Source organism: Sciurus vulgaris, assembly GCF_902686455.1.
Source record: "Sciurus vulgaris genome assembly, chromosome: 3".
NCBI classification, from domain to species: domain Eukaryota; kingdom Metazoa; phylum Chordata; class Mammalia; order Rodentia; family Sciuridae; genus Sciurus; species Sciurus vulgaris.
The window spans coordinates 118,152,051-118,166,981 of record NC_136463.1 but is presented as its reverse complement, the minus strand read 5'-3'; the positions used below and the strand labels follow the sequence as shown (position 1 = coordinate 118,166,981).

At 35.7% G+C, this 14,931-nt stretch overlaps 1 protein-coding gene across 4 annotated transcripts in view; it reads left to right on the top strand.

Moving 5' to 3' along the window:
• Positions 1-14,931, top strand: part of FIGN (fidgetin, microtubule severing factor) — a 124,919-nt gene that overhangs the window by 52,370 nt on the left and 57,618 nt on the right. The gene's annotated exons all lie outside the window — the stretch shown is intronic.

The following is a 14,931-nucleotide window of genomic DNA, read 5'->3' as shown; positions in this document are numbered from 1 at the left end:
TATGCCCTCCTGCTAATAGTAATTAAAACGTACCAGAATCAAATCTTCCAGAATATGAAGTTTGAATTTTTATTTAGTATAGGAAGTGCTCTTTTGTTAGAGAATTTTAAAAATGGAGTTTTTATATCCATCAAATTCCTTTCCCATTAAATTAAACTCGCATTCTTTTCATTGTGACCTCTTTAAAAAAAAAAAAAAAAAAAGCAAAAGATTGCAACAGGAAAAGAAAGTAGATTAAATAATTTGGTGTCTGCCAGGATTTTTTTTTTCCTGAAGTCTCTGAGTATTTGCCGTCTCGGTCACTTAGCGTACTAGCCCCTAAAGCAATGCCAAACTGCAGCTTCATGGGAAAAACACTTGGGAAATGTCCAATCCAGTGTGAGCCAACTCACATTTGCCTTCCTTGTTTAAAACCACATTTCCTGGCTGGACCAGGAAAAAAAAAAGTGTTCCTGGATTGGCTTCAGGCCCTTTTGTTCACAGCAGTCATTCTAGCATTCTCCACAGAGTTCTTCTTAAGCCAGGAGGAAAAGTGATTCGATTGTTTTCCCTGAAAGGTGGAAAGGTATTCAAATACATGCTGTGCCCTTAGAAATTTACACTTTGATGAAGTTTCTAGTCCAGACCCATCTTCTTCCTACAAGTTTCACCCGTGCACAACCAGAGACTTGAGAACATATTTGTCATTCATCCTGCTTCAAAATTGTGCCAGGCTTAAGTGTCATCAAATAGTCCTTTAACTTGTAGGTGTTTCTCTTTTAAGGAGTCACATTTCCAAAAGTTAATTATATATACAAATGGTGAAAAGTTAAAAAGTTGTGGTATCATTGGAAGCCTGTTTTCTCAAACGTAAAGTGAAGAACTTGGACCTCATAACCCCCAAGGACCATTTCAGTCTGTATGCTAGGAATCTATGACAAGCACCTTAAACATAAGAATTGTTGCTATTATTTGCTGCAATACAGAATTTTTATCTTTCATTCACTCCCATTCATGTACTTATTAATTCAACAACTATTTTTGATCCCCTTAGAGCAGCAAAATAGTGTTGAAGAAAATGAACGTACACTTGTATTTGACTTCTAAAACTTAACTGATATATGAAATTGAGCACCTGTAGGACCACAATTTTATAAACTGTACGGTGATCTTAAGAATAGAACTATTGATTTAAGTTGTTTTTGAAGAATATGTAATTATTTGCAAATACCTTAGCATAATTCCTGACACATGTCATTTGTTTAAATATTCTGACTCTTGTAGCTTGTTCTCGGCCTGATACGAAAACCAGAACTAATAAAACCTGTTTCTTGCTATTAGGGGGCTCAAAGTCGAGCAGAAAGAAAATATATGGAGATATAATTTTAGTATATAACAAATACCATAATAGAGTTACTTGCAGTGGGCTATGGGAACCCAAAAGGCCATCAAATTCTGAAACTTCAGGAAAGCAAAGAACGTTGATGGTTTATTTGAATTTTGAAGGATATATTGGTAGTTGCCAAGTTATTCGTTGTAAGGTAATAAGAAAAAAGAACAGCATGTACAGAAACATGGAAGCATAAAGAGAACAGTATGATCTAAGGAGACAGGTCATTTTACATGCTTGCAGCAGGAAGGGTGAACAGATAATGATATTAGCCTTGTGGTGAGGCTACCTGCTGCCTTGTCTCTTCTCCCAGAATGTACCTATTGCTATAGGAAATTGAGACCACCCTGAAATGGAAGTCCAGGAGTAGCTGATCGCTGGTATGAGTTCAAAGATAGTGAAGAAGTCAGTAAGTCTTATACCTGGTGTGAGGTGCCATCAAGTACTACAAGTAGAGGACGGATACCTCAATAGCAAGAACTTCAAAGAAGGGGGCTTCCATCAGAGGGTAGAAGAGAAATGGACTTGAAAGACTGGATAGAGAGACAAAAGCAGTTAGGTTGTATGTTGAAGAAGATTCTTGAACCTTAATTTTGGAGATATACCATGAAGTTTGTACACTCAGTACTGTCCTCTTGCTTTTAAGGATATAGTCTGTTTTGTGTTTCAAAGGTCAGACCACTTTGGAAAATGCTTTTGGAATTTTAGGAACTAATTCCCTTTGAGTAGGCATGCTTCAGATGGAATAAAGAGGAGCAGAGTGTAGGGACTCCTTCTACACCTTACCTTAGCTTTGGGATGCCTAGAATCTGCAGTTGACTCTTTTGCTGACATACTTTGTGACTTTAGGATAATTATTGAGCCTCAGAATTCTCAGGTGTCTGATAAAGGCCATGTTCTAGACAGTGTAGCTGATTTAAGTTTTTCAGTTATACTGCCAAAATTTCAAAAATATAAGGTTGTTTAAATTAAAAAAGCAAGTTGGAATGTTCAGTAAATATAGAAATTGAGATAATACAGTATGAAGAGTATCTTGGTAGGATAAGGTTGTGTGTGTGTGAAGAGAGGTAGGTAGGTAGTGGGAAAATGATAGGTATCTCTAACCTCTTATGGTGTTGGAGGTAAACCGGATGTGAAATTGAGGCTGTTATGGAGACGATTCTCAGTCTCTGAAGAGTGGCTAGCACCTGTATGTCGTTAGCTATCATTTGCTGGTATCTAAGAGAGTGTTGCAAGGGTTACTTGCATGATCCAGGGTGACCAGTGTTTGTGAAGGTTATATATCAAGGCATGCTCACCTATCAAGACTTTTTGGTAAAATATCATCTCTTTGATCTTAAACTTGATTTTTTTTTTTTGTTTTTTGTTTTTTCTCTGGTATTAGTAATTCATTCATAAATTTGCTCAACCACAGTAATTCTATTTAAGAGTTAACAAGAAAGTCTGGGAGCTCCGGCAGTATGGAGGAGCTTAAGGAAACAGGACAACTTACAGCACTGGTGTTCTGGGTGGGATTCTGGTACGGAAAAGGAACATTGGGTAAAATCTAAGAAAATATGAATAAAATATGAATTTAGTTGTTAATGATATGTCAAAATTGGTTCACTTTTTGTGACCAATGTATCAAACTAAACTAACGTAAGACCCGAAGAATATGGGAAACCCTATCATATCTTTGCAACAATTTTCTAAATCTAAAACTGTTCTGAAGCAGTCAGCCACTCTCTTCCCTGCTTCTCCTGCACACTAACAAACACCATTGCTTTATTCAGCACATGTTGTAGACTTTACCATTTAGAAAGATTAGGAGTATAGAAAAAAGCAGTAAAACTTTAAAAAGTTGGGAAATGCAAAAATATCTAAAGTTAAGTTCATCTGGCTTAATGAAGAGCACAATGTGTGGGGAGGTTCTGAATATTATTTCTAATTTCATGAAAGGCTTTTGCCAAGTAATGTTACTGAATAAAAGACAAAAAAAAAAAAAAAAAAGGAAACAATTTTATAAAGAGAGAATTTTTTTAGAAAGAATAATTTTTAAGTAAAAAATTAACTTAGTATGAATATGAATAAGAAAATAACCTGATAAAAGTAAAGGCAGATGTTGGAAATTGTATTTTAAAAGAAAAGGATTATTTCCTCCACTGTGCAACACAGTAGCCACTAGTCACATGTGACCATTTGAATTGAAGTTTTGCTTTAAAAATATTATAAAGATCCTGTTCCTTGTTCAAATTTCAAAGTCCTCACTAGATACATGTAGCTAGTGGCTGCCATGTTAGAGCAAATAGAGATCGGTTATGTCATCACAGAATTCTTTGGACAGTCTTGAATTCCAGGCTTATTGAAGTATCAGTGGGACTAAGTTATTTGAAGTAAAATCTTTCATATTTGGACTAAGATATTATATTTATTTATTGGTATATCTTATGTGGGAATCCATAGATATTTAAACAAAACTTAGAAACATTAGAATTTTCTGTTTTGCGTCTTTTATTTCCAGTTCTATGCAGGGAAGAAGCCATATCCTCTTTCAGATAGATAAGACTGTGGCGGAGCTATCTGCCCATTCTGCAAACTTGATGGTTCACATCCTTCTTGAGACAGATTGTTTTGGCTTAAAGTACAGCTGCAAGAGTCAACAAAGATATTATTGCTGTCAACAAAGGTTAGCACATAAGTAGAGTGCATAACTCTGTAAGAATTTGAAGCCCTTCCTTCCCCACTTCCATTGAAATATATTCTTCCTTGGTTGTGAATATGCTTTGAGAACTGTCTCTATAAATATTTTCTTGTACAGCTGTTTTTATTATAAATTATTCCTCGTATTTTGATTTACAGAATTTTCAATTCTGCATATCATATACTGGGATATGGGTACCTATTTCGGATAGTTCAGTCTAAGGTCTCTCTAAAGGGTGACTTTAAGTATTGGTCAAATATATTCCAAGCTAACAAATGAGTCTGACTATCTGTGTAAACAAAACTGGGAATTTGTTTTTTAAAGCAAGTTAAATCCTGGACCTGGTATTTTTCAGCTTTAAAATATAAACAATTTTTTTTTTCCTGGTAGTTGATGCAAAGTAAAGTAATAGTATATTCTTGGGCATTTCATTTTGACTTGAGATGTTTTATAAGGTGGTGAGGGATAGAGTAGGTCAGCATAAAGCTGTTTCACAGACTGGGAAGCAGACACTCGTGTCTATGTGCGTATTCCTAGAATCCAAGGTATTTTTAGTTATATATCTCCATTTTAATGATAAAATGAAAAAGAATTTTTATAGGAATAAATAAAATAAATAAAAGTCCATCTGAACTCTAGGTCTGTAACCTGTGGTAGCTTCAAAATATTTTTTCCTTTTGAAAATGATTTATAGGTTGTCCAAGTTTAAGAAACCTTAATAGTGACTTCAAGCAAAATTATAAGGCATTTATATGTGCTCTCTCAAGCTGATTTATCAACATATATACAATTAAGTCTCCTATTATCTTCAATGGTAATTGAATTCGAGACTTGCATCAAGAATTTGAATAATTATAAATAAATTGATAACTACATTTCTAATGGATTTGATGACAAATATTGAAGTCACTGTAAGTGATCATATAGACCATGCCTACCAATATCATTTCATTAGTAACAAATTCCCCTACCCCTCCAGCTCTCCCAGATATTTGCTTTGCAGGACCAAATCCTGCTGCCCCTGAGACATTTTGGTGAAAGGAAATCTTCAGTGGATATTTTAAAATATCTTAATGTATCAGAGTTCCAAACCTGTGGAAATGAAGGTAGAACCTGGGGGTTTGGGGGTCAAGATTCAAGGAAACAGCATGGAGGTGATCTAAACATGAATGTCTCCTGTCTGTCTCATGTTCTCACACATTAAAGTGGAGTGCTTCCTTACAATTAAGAGACTGACAGAGATGAGCAAAAATTATAAAACACAAGCACAAGATCTTGGCAAGTAGAATAAAAAAAGCAATACTAAAAAACAGATGCTGAACCTGCTAATATGTAGATAACTGGATTAATGAGCTCTGAGGTAGAGTCTCGGAGAGTGATTCTCAAGCCTTTGCAAACATCAGAATCTCACAGTAGGCTTATGATGGGTTTATAGGCCTCACCCCAGAATTCCTGGTTAAAGTAGATCTTGCGTAGGGCTCTAGAATTTTCATTTCTAAGAAGTTTCCCTGTGATGTTGCTACTTTTCCAGGGGCTACACTTTGAGAACCATTTGTCTGTGCTTTTAGATGGTCTGTAGAATTTTTAGATGGTAGGTAGTTAGGCTCCTTCCTGTGTGTGACATCAAAAGATCCAGAATGTTACTTTTCCTACTGTGACAAGTATGTGTGTCAGTTCTTGGCAAAAACAGAATAAACACAAACATGCTCTCTTCATTCAAACACAGTAGTTGGAAGCAGAGACATGGGAGAAGTAAAAAGAGGAAATTGGGACTTATTTAGGTCCTGGTTTATCCATTTCTACTAATATTAGCCCAGGTCTTCCGAACCTATAAGAATGTGTTAACCCAAATACAGCACGAAAAAAATGCATTAGCTTTACTTTATATAATTTTCTAAGATTTAATCTGAAAGACTTTTATACACAGCCTTAAAGGTGAACATGTATTATAGTTATTACTAATGGATCATATTCAGAAGCTACCATAGATCCATCAGGATTAGTGCATTCTAACCAAAGACTCAAATTACCCATCTCTCTTCCAAGAACTGACTCTGTGCCACTCAGCCATTTCAATACCCAGTGCCTCACCTTTTCTGACTGTAAAAAGAGAACTCATCGAAATTTTGTGTGTGTGTGTGTGCAGGAGAAATGCTGTAGAGCATATGCAGCTCTTTAGAATAAGACGACTAAAGAAATCCACAGAACTGCGTGATCATTTTCAAAGATTTAATTTCCTATAGATTTCCTCACTCCTATTTTAAGGCATACTTATATTTTAAAAATTAAGTATTGTTCAGCCTTATGGTACTGTTCAAAAATTTGGTACAGCCCCCCAAATCTTTTCAGTTTCGTAAAATTAAACAATTGCCTATATTAATCGAAGTTTAGGTTAAATTGGCCATTTAATTTCAGTCTATATTTTTTTTGGGGGGGGAGTGTACCAGGGATTGAACTCAGAGGCACTCCACCACTGAGCCACATCCCTCGCCCTATTTGTTTTATTTGGAGACATGGTGTCACTGAGTTGCTTAGTGCCTTGCTTTTGCTGAGACTGACTTTGAACTCCCGATACTCCTGCATCAGCTTTCCAGCCACCACACTGGGCCAGTCTGTATTCTTGAAGACAATTAATATAACTGGTTGTTCAAGACTGAAAACAACTTAAGACCAGAATTGTCCTTGTTATTCCTTATATACCTCTTATGTGACAGAAGATGATACTGCTGATAATTTTATTCATGCTCTATTACTACATTAGATGTTTACAGTGTAGTAGACAGCACTGATCACATTAAATGTATTATTGCATTTAATTATTAAACATTTTATAAGATAGATACTTTTTATACCTTTATTTTTTTTATTTTTATGAAGTGCTGAGGATCAAACCCAGTGCTTCACACATGCTAGGCAAGGGCTCTACCACTGAGCTACAACCCCAGCCGCTAAGATAGATACTTAACAGGTGAGGAAACTGAAATTCAGATATGGTTAAACAGTTTTTCATGATTATTCCCTGGAAAACTGCTGAAACTACAAACTTGGCCTCTAAACCAGGTGTATTTGTATTAGCTACTGTGCTGGTTTGCCACTACACTACATTATGCAGGGACATGAAAATATAAAGAACAGAATGGACACTATCCCTGCCTCAAAGAGTATGAAGCTTCACTTGGGTAGATTTTGGCACAGTGTGGCTTTGCTACTAGAGCTTGCATAAATGCCAGGCAATTGAATGAAGGCTTTAAAGACACTAGGACATGTAATCAGCAGAGTAATATTTGGTGTCTTTTCTCCTTGGGAAGAGCTTAGTTAACCTTGGGCAGTTCACTGAACTTGAGCTTGTACACAGAAATCTTGGGGAAAGGCACAATCTCATATAAAAATGAAGACAGAAAAAAATGGACAGTGTTTATATTCATGGCTTAAAAATTTCCCTTGTCCAGAAGACACTCAGCTGTCAGATTCAACTTACCACAGGAAACTGTAGAAATGAAGTCTGTTTCTATAGCTTTTTTCCCTCAGGGACCCAGTGTCTCACAACAACTTCTTTTCCATTTGAAGAAATCCTTAAGTGAATCTCACATCCCAAGGAGGATGTTTATTTACACTTTGCAGATCCAGTTCTATGACTCCACATTTAGAGCAAGTTACTTCTAAAACTGCCCACCCGCATCTCTTCCTTTTATCTTGAATAATCTTTCTCTATCGTAAGCTGCTTAATTCTTGTCCCCACACACATATTTATATTTTCTGATGAGAAACTTTAACCAGATATACATTGACATTAAAAATGCATTATAACATAAAATGTAATTTGTGGTGTCCTGCTGCACTTCATATATCTCTCCTTTGCAAAGCTACAGAAATGGCAAAAGAAATTATGGTAAAATAAATCTTATATTCAGAGACATTAGCAAAGTGAGAAAGAGTAAATTGACTTAAAAAAATTTGCAGTTTTCCAAATATGTGGTTGGTGCACATAAATTGTTAAACTCAGGACTCTGTCCCCAAAAGAAAAGCATGTTCTGATCAATTCAAGAGTTTAGACTTAACTTCTAAATATGATCATTGCTGGATTTTGCTGTTAAGGTTGTTTCCATGTGTTGACTGGCAGAAACATGGACACAAAACATTGACTATGGCACATCGTTTTTCATGTGGAGAATTTTTCCTTGAATTTCCATTAGTCATCTATGGATGCCTCCTCTTTAATCTTTCAATATTTATGTAGCTCTTATTGTGTGGGGTTCTGTACTAAATTCCTTTAGGAGCTTAGAGTCTAACTAGAGGAGGCATACAATGTACAGTTGAAAGTGTGATTCAGGCATTGAAACCTTTCTCTCATGCTCTTTTTTTTTCAAAATTTTAAAATTTAGTTGTTAACCGACATGTAAATATTGTGTATATTAGAGTAGTACCATGTAGTGCTTTCCTGTTCTTAATAGGAGATTATTAATAGGAGCATATTGTCCTATACATCTGTGCCCTAGCCTTATCCTTAGTATCATGGTTTTCTGAAGGTTATCATAACTAGAAGATATGCAAAATTTTCATAATAAATCTCTGTAAGCAAATCAAGTATTCACCTAACAAAAGAAGGCTTATAGAATTCTTTTTAACTTGCTACATTAAAACATTGAAAAAAACTTCAGTTATCTCATTGTAAAATTATTTTCTAATTCTACATTATTATTGAAGAATGAGAAAAAATGAAGAGAGGAAGATGGCTCTGACCTGGGAACGAACATAATAGATCTTGAGGAACTTCAAAGTAGAAACATTATCTCAGCAACCAGGATGATTTGGCATCCTTTGTTAGCTATTTATGACACATGTGTAAGACTTTGACACTAATTTAGAAACTGGCATTTCTACAGTCTTGCCATATTGCCAGGATATTTCTGTCTCAATAATATATTGATTATATTATTGTAATGAGTTGGCTGGTGACTCACAGAGTTACAAAGAAATTATACTAAATTTATCTGAGAGAAAAATGGTGAAAACTTCAGAATTATTATATGTGTGTTTCATAATCTTGTCATGTTAATACCTACCTATTTGATGAATTGATATCAACCCATGTTTTTTAATGGGAATCAGAAGCAGTGATTAATTTCTTGATGTTATACAGTGCTTAATACATTTATGGGTGCTCAAAACACAGTAAAAAAAAAAAAGAAATCCTCACAATTGCCCAAACCCACAAGAAAACTTAGGTAAATGGAATTTTGCTTGTGTCTATAATTCTAAAAACAGTTATGGCTGCTCATTATTTGAAACTACATGGCCAATATTGACAGTTACCTTTCAGTTACTAATATGTTACTTATCACAGACAAATGAGAAGTAGCTATGTAAATCTACCATTTTTTTTTTAATCATGAAGCAAACCATAGGGCAGTTTGACATGGGTATAACAATATAAGACTCTAAATTCAGAGTCTTATATATAAGACATATAAGACATATATATAAGCATTTAGTATACTTTCCACACTAAATGCTTGTTTGGTATTATTTTCAGTCGTAATTGCCTCTTCTGCAAGTTTTGCTGTGGCTGTCTATAGCATGTAGCACATCTGATAATACTATCCTGTGTCCTACTGGAAGCTTCAATATGAATGATCTCACTTCCTTATACTGTTAGTATACCATGGAGGTTGATTCCATTTTCTCTATGCTCTCTTCTTCCTGCTGTCTCCTATTCATAACCCTCCCAACCCTAACTGTTACACATGGAATATCTGCCAGTTGCCAGGGTGTAGAAAAGTGGATGATGGCCGCTAGCAGAGTTTATACACCACACCTTCAGCGCTTGCAGAGAGGGGTTGTGTTGCATCCTAGACAATCACAGGCTGGTACAGTTATCTGGTAAAATACTATTTGCCAAGTCATGCCAGCTGGATAGATAATGTGAATCATCATATTATATGGTAGCTCCTATTCCAGGCTGATTTCGATGTTATGGTTGGTTAAGTATTATTGATGAACTGATCATGTTCCTAAAATAAACCTATCGCATTCTTTAAAAAGGATTCTCCAAAAATAAATAGAGCTACAGACGACCACCTTGTCACAAAGGCTAAAGTCTCTTTTTGCTGAATTATTTTACTGTATTGTGCACACATATCAGAAGCATCACTTTAGATTATATGACAGTATGTTTTGAGGGAAGGTATTACATGACTGAATACTTCATTCATAGAAAATAAATATACATTGTGGATAAATAAAAAAGTAGGCTTAAAAAAGCTTATCAATGTGCTAAATTAAAATTGAAAAAATGAAATATAAAACAATTAAAATTTGAACATGAGGCAGTTTCAATAAAATGGACAGGCCTGGACTCAGTTCTGTATTTGCATAGCACTGCATATTACTTACTAGATGATATACTTACCAGAAACTTTAAGTGGGTAGTTATTTTGCAGTACTTAAGCACTTGATGTTTTGTTGTGGGGGTCTTGTTTGTTAATTTTTGCTTCTAAGCAATCAGGCCCTATTTTGAAAACCCTGCTTACTCTATTATTCCAATCCAAAGTTGCAAGTCATATGGTATGCTGCAGTATTAACACTGCCTCACTTTAATATTTGACATAATGCCTTGTGGCAGTTAAAATTTAAAAAGGATCACATTTATTTTAATATCATTATGAAATTATTGTGGTGCACCCAAGCAGATCACTCTAGCTTTGCTGAGGCAGAGCTTTGCTGTCCATCAGAATTACCTTTCTGCACATCTTTTTCTGCACAATAAAAGAACATAAATCTTGTACTATTTATTCCAGTTTTTTTATTTAGACATTCCATTGAAGTACAACATATTTAAACATCTTTTTTTCTTCCTGAAAGAATGAGTGTCAGTACTTCTATACACACAAATAGGTTGTGAGTGGGCATTTAAATTTACTTCTATTAGAACATAAATGTCCATATTGGAAGAGTAACCGTTTTTCATCATAGAAGTCCTTAACAATTGGAAGAGAATAAAGCCATTTTCATTACAAGGGAAGCAGTGGAAAAACATCTTGATATGTATTAGTACAGTTTGGAAGTTTGTTTAGCAGCTTAAGACTTGTGAAGTCTTTGTCATCTCTTTGGAAGAAAGCCACAACAATAACTCGTGATACAGATCTGTAAAAGGAAACAGTTGTATTCATCTTTGCTTTGACTGACAGTTTGATTCTAGAACATGCCATTTCATTTTACCTTTAATCTACAGATTTTTAAATGGATTTTCTTCCTAATCCTTAAATATATTACAATAATTAGAGCTTCATTCCGACAATAATATGTATGAAGCCAAATATACATATTTCTTATTTGTATTTAAGAATATAGGTATCCTTCTTTATCCCTATAAGGATTAAAATATTTATTTATATCTTGGTTTCTAAAAGCTGAAATGGATGTTTGTTATAAAGTTTATAGATTTATAAGAAATGTACCCTGTATTTTGAGTGGTTTTTAACACGCCACTTTTTTCGATGTAGAAAAAGATTAATAAAAGAAATGATTAAGTCTTAAAACAGGATGAGTGGGTCTGGGGGTGTCAAGGGTGGTAGGGCGTGTGCTTAATGCATGCCAGGAACTGGGTTCAATCTCATCACTAAAAACAAATGAGGTGAGTGTCTTTCCTGATCTTTAAGTATAAAATAGTAGGTTCTATTCTCATTTTGTTAACTGTGTGGCTAAGACATTCTTTTAAAATGTGTCCTAAATCTCTTCTAAGTTTTCTCTGCCTTAGCAAGAGATAGAGGGGAACATGTTTTTGTTACTGTGTAATTTCTTTTCCTACTTTCTTAGGAAGAGCTGGGAATCAATTCACTTCAGACTTTTTTAGCTCAGCTCTCAGAGTGGTCATTCAGCCTAGTAGTAAAGACCTCTCAGTGTCCTCTACTGATTGCTCTTCTGTATGAACTCTGTGTGTTAGTGTTGCCCAGGGCTTTATCCTTCTTTTTCAGTCTACACACTTTCCCTGGGTGCTTCCATCTAGCTTCATGGAAATGCCATTTATTTGGGCACCCATTGGCTTCAAGTCTTTTTCACTTGTTATAATGTCATCCCAGCTAACAAATTCATTAGTAGTTGCCAACTTGACCATCTTCTTACATGACCAGTAGTCACTTACAAATCAAACAGGTCAAATGGGAAACTTAATTTTGTTCCCACAGGTTTTTGTCCCCACTGCCATCTACTGAGCTGTCATTGATTACACTTTCTCTTGATTGTGATCTGGGCACAGTATGTGGGACAGTCCTCCATACTCCTGGGTGAGATGAAACTCCCTGATCATTTGAACTAATGTAGACACCATGTCATTCTCCATTGTCTCATTCCAGTCGGATTCTCCAAATAGCTCTCATCCTTATCAGATATTTTTCTTGTTTGTTATTTGTGGAGGTTCTTTTCCTTTTTGTTTTCATTTCTTTCCCTGAATTCTGGGAGACAGTGAGTGAAGCAGATATTGAAGAAGTGGTGGTTTGTTTGTGTGTTGTTCACTCACTCACAGTCATAAATACACGTCGAGGACCTGCTTCTTCCAGGATCAATGCTAGGGATGTAGAGATGATTAAAATTCAGTTCCCGCCCTCAGGGTTTCATAGTCTAGTAAAGGAGGCATGCAAATAAACAATCAAAGCACACTGTGACAAATGCAACAAGAGAAGCCCATCCAAAGTACAGAATCTAAACATAAGAGTAGACTTTTGAGGAGTTTTAAGGAGAATGTGGAGTTGGAGGTGTGATTTACCTGGTTTTTAAAAGATGGGTAAATTTTCCAAGTAGGCATTGGGAAAGGAATAGTGATTTCCAGGCTGAGACACTGGCATATGCAGTACCCAGGGAATTCTGGTGGAAGAGAATAGACTGTGAGTGGACCATGGAGGCATTGATCTGTAAAGACAGACCATAGACAGAAGGGGGCTGGTGTTCCATGTTAGGAAATTTAGACTTCTTTCTATGGGTAAACTGATAAGTGTTGACAATTTTTAAGCACATGGAAGATATATTTGTATTTTAAGAAAAAAAAATGTCTAGGGATAGACTAGAGAAGAAACATAAAGGCAGGAAGAGCAGTTTGGAGGGAATAGGTGTAAATTAATGGATGAAGGTCTGAACGATGTAAACACATTGGAAAGGAAACAGAGCAGAGAGACCAGGGAAATGAGTTGGAGGCAAAGTTAGTTGTACCATGTGAAGTGGATCAGGCTGGGATGGACGGGAAAAAGTGATGGTGGGTTTCTGTTTATGAATACCAGGCCTCTGGGATGACATTAACCAAAAATAGAAGATGCAGAAAAACAGGTCCATCTGATAAATTCAGTGTGTATTGAGTGAATATATCTCAATTATCTATCTGTCTGTCTGCCTATCCACTGTGTGAGAGTCAGGCTTTTGTTATCTTTAAAAGGTGCATGTAATTTTTGACTTCTCAAGCTAAGAATTTATAGGAATCCACTGAGTATACAGTATGCCAGAGTTTATGCTCAAACCCCAAAATCTAGTCCTGTTTTCCCTGCTGACTAACTGCAATTGTGGCACTTCTCTGAGATCTAGTGTCCTCATTTCTATCATCCTGATACCAGAGTTGCCTTCTTTATTTCCAAAGAAAGTTGCCTTGATACTTTTAACCTTTCCTAATGGATCTTGTATGCTAGGTCACAGGTCATTATATATATACTCAAAGAATAATAGAATTCTGAGTATTGGAAAGAGATCATTTAGACCAATTCCCCACCTCCTTCATCCTCAGTGTCAGTTGAAAAAACAGAGGTTCAGAGATTTTGTGTGTTAAAGATAATTCTGTAAGTTAATAATAGAATAAATATTGGAACCTGTAACTCCCAGCTTCTAGCATCCATCCCCCAAAATACTGGCCCATATTGTCTCCAGTTAAGACTGTCCTGTTTCTGGGCAGTTGAAGGAAACAGCTCCTCTGTTTTGTCCCCTCCATGCATAACTCTTTTGGAAATGGTGATAGGCTTGAGTAAGGGGGAAGAGAAAAGACCAGTGCCCCCTACTTCTGGTTCTGTAGGGAATTCAGCGTGAGTTAGTACAGCAATTGGTGACAGTCTAGTTACTTGAGTTTTGCTTGGGAAGACATCCTACCCCTTACTCCTTCCTGCATTCATATTCTTTCTGTTAAACTCAGGTTTCAAAACCAGAACCAGACAGAGTAATGTGTGATTGTAAAGGAAGAGGGTCAACTTCAGTTCTGACATATATTTGCACATCCTGGGGTTTTAAACAAACAAAGTAAGTGTTCATTGCTGATTCATGTTTTGCTTTTCGTTCCTGGATCCTTTTCTGTGGTAGTCACGTGACATGCACCATGGTGGCTTTCATCATATAATGCATTCTGGGTTTTCCTTAAATCCTAAAGCACTTTATAAAAATAAAACCATAGGTCTCATTTTTCTGATGAAGAGAACAAGGCATAGAGAGGTTTTACAAAGTGATACAACAAATAAAGGAGGAAAAAGAATCCAGGATCGTTTTTTTTTTTTTTTTTTTTTTTTTTCTCTCTCCATTAAATGATACTCTCTCTTATGCTTTTCTGTTGTCAAAAGCCCTCTCTACATTCTGTATTGTTGGGTCATCATCTCCTATAGTTTGCACAATACGGTGTATTATGGATTGCTCACAAAGCAGCAGATATGAATTCTTTATAATGGATTTATTCTTTTCAATTTTTTGTCATCTTTGAGCTTAATAGAAATAGTTCAGCATGTTATATTGTGTGATCTGTTCCTAAATAGATAAAAGATTTCTGTGTTTTGAAGGAAACATTTATATTGGTTAATTTGCTGCCTTGCCTGCAGGAATGTTAGTTCGTAGGAGGAAAACAACTGTTTCCTGACAAAATTTCCCT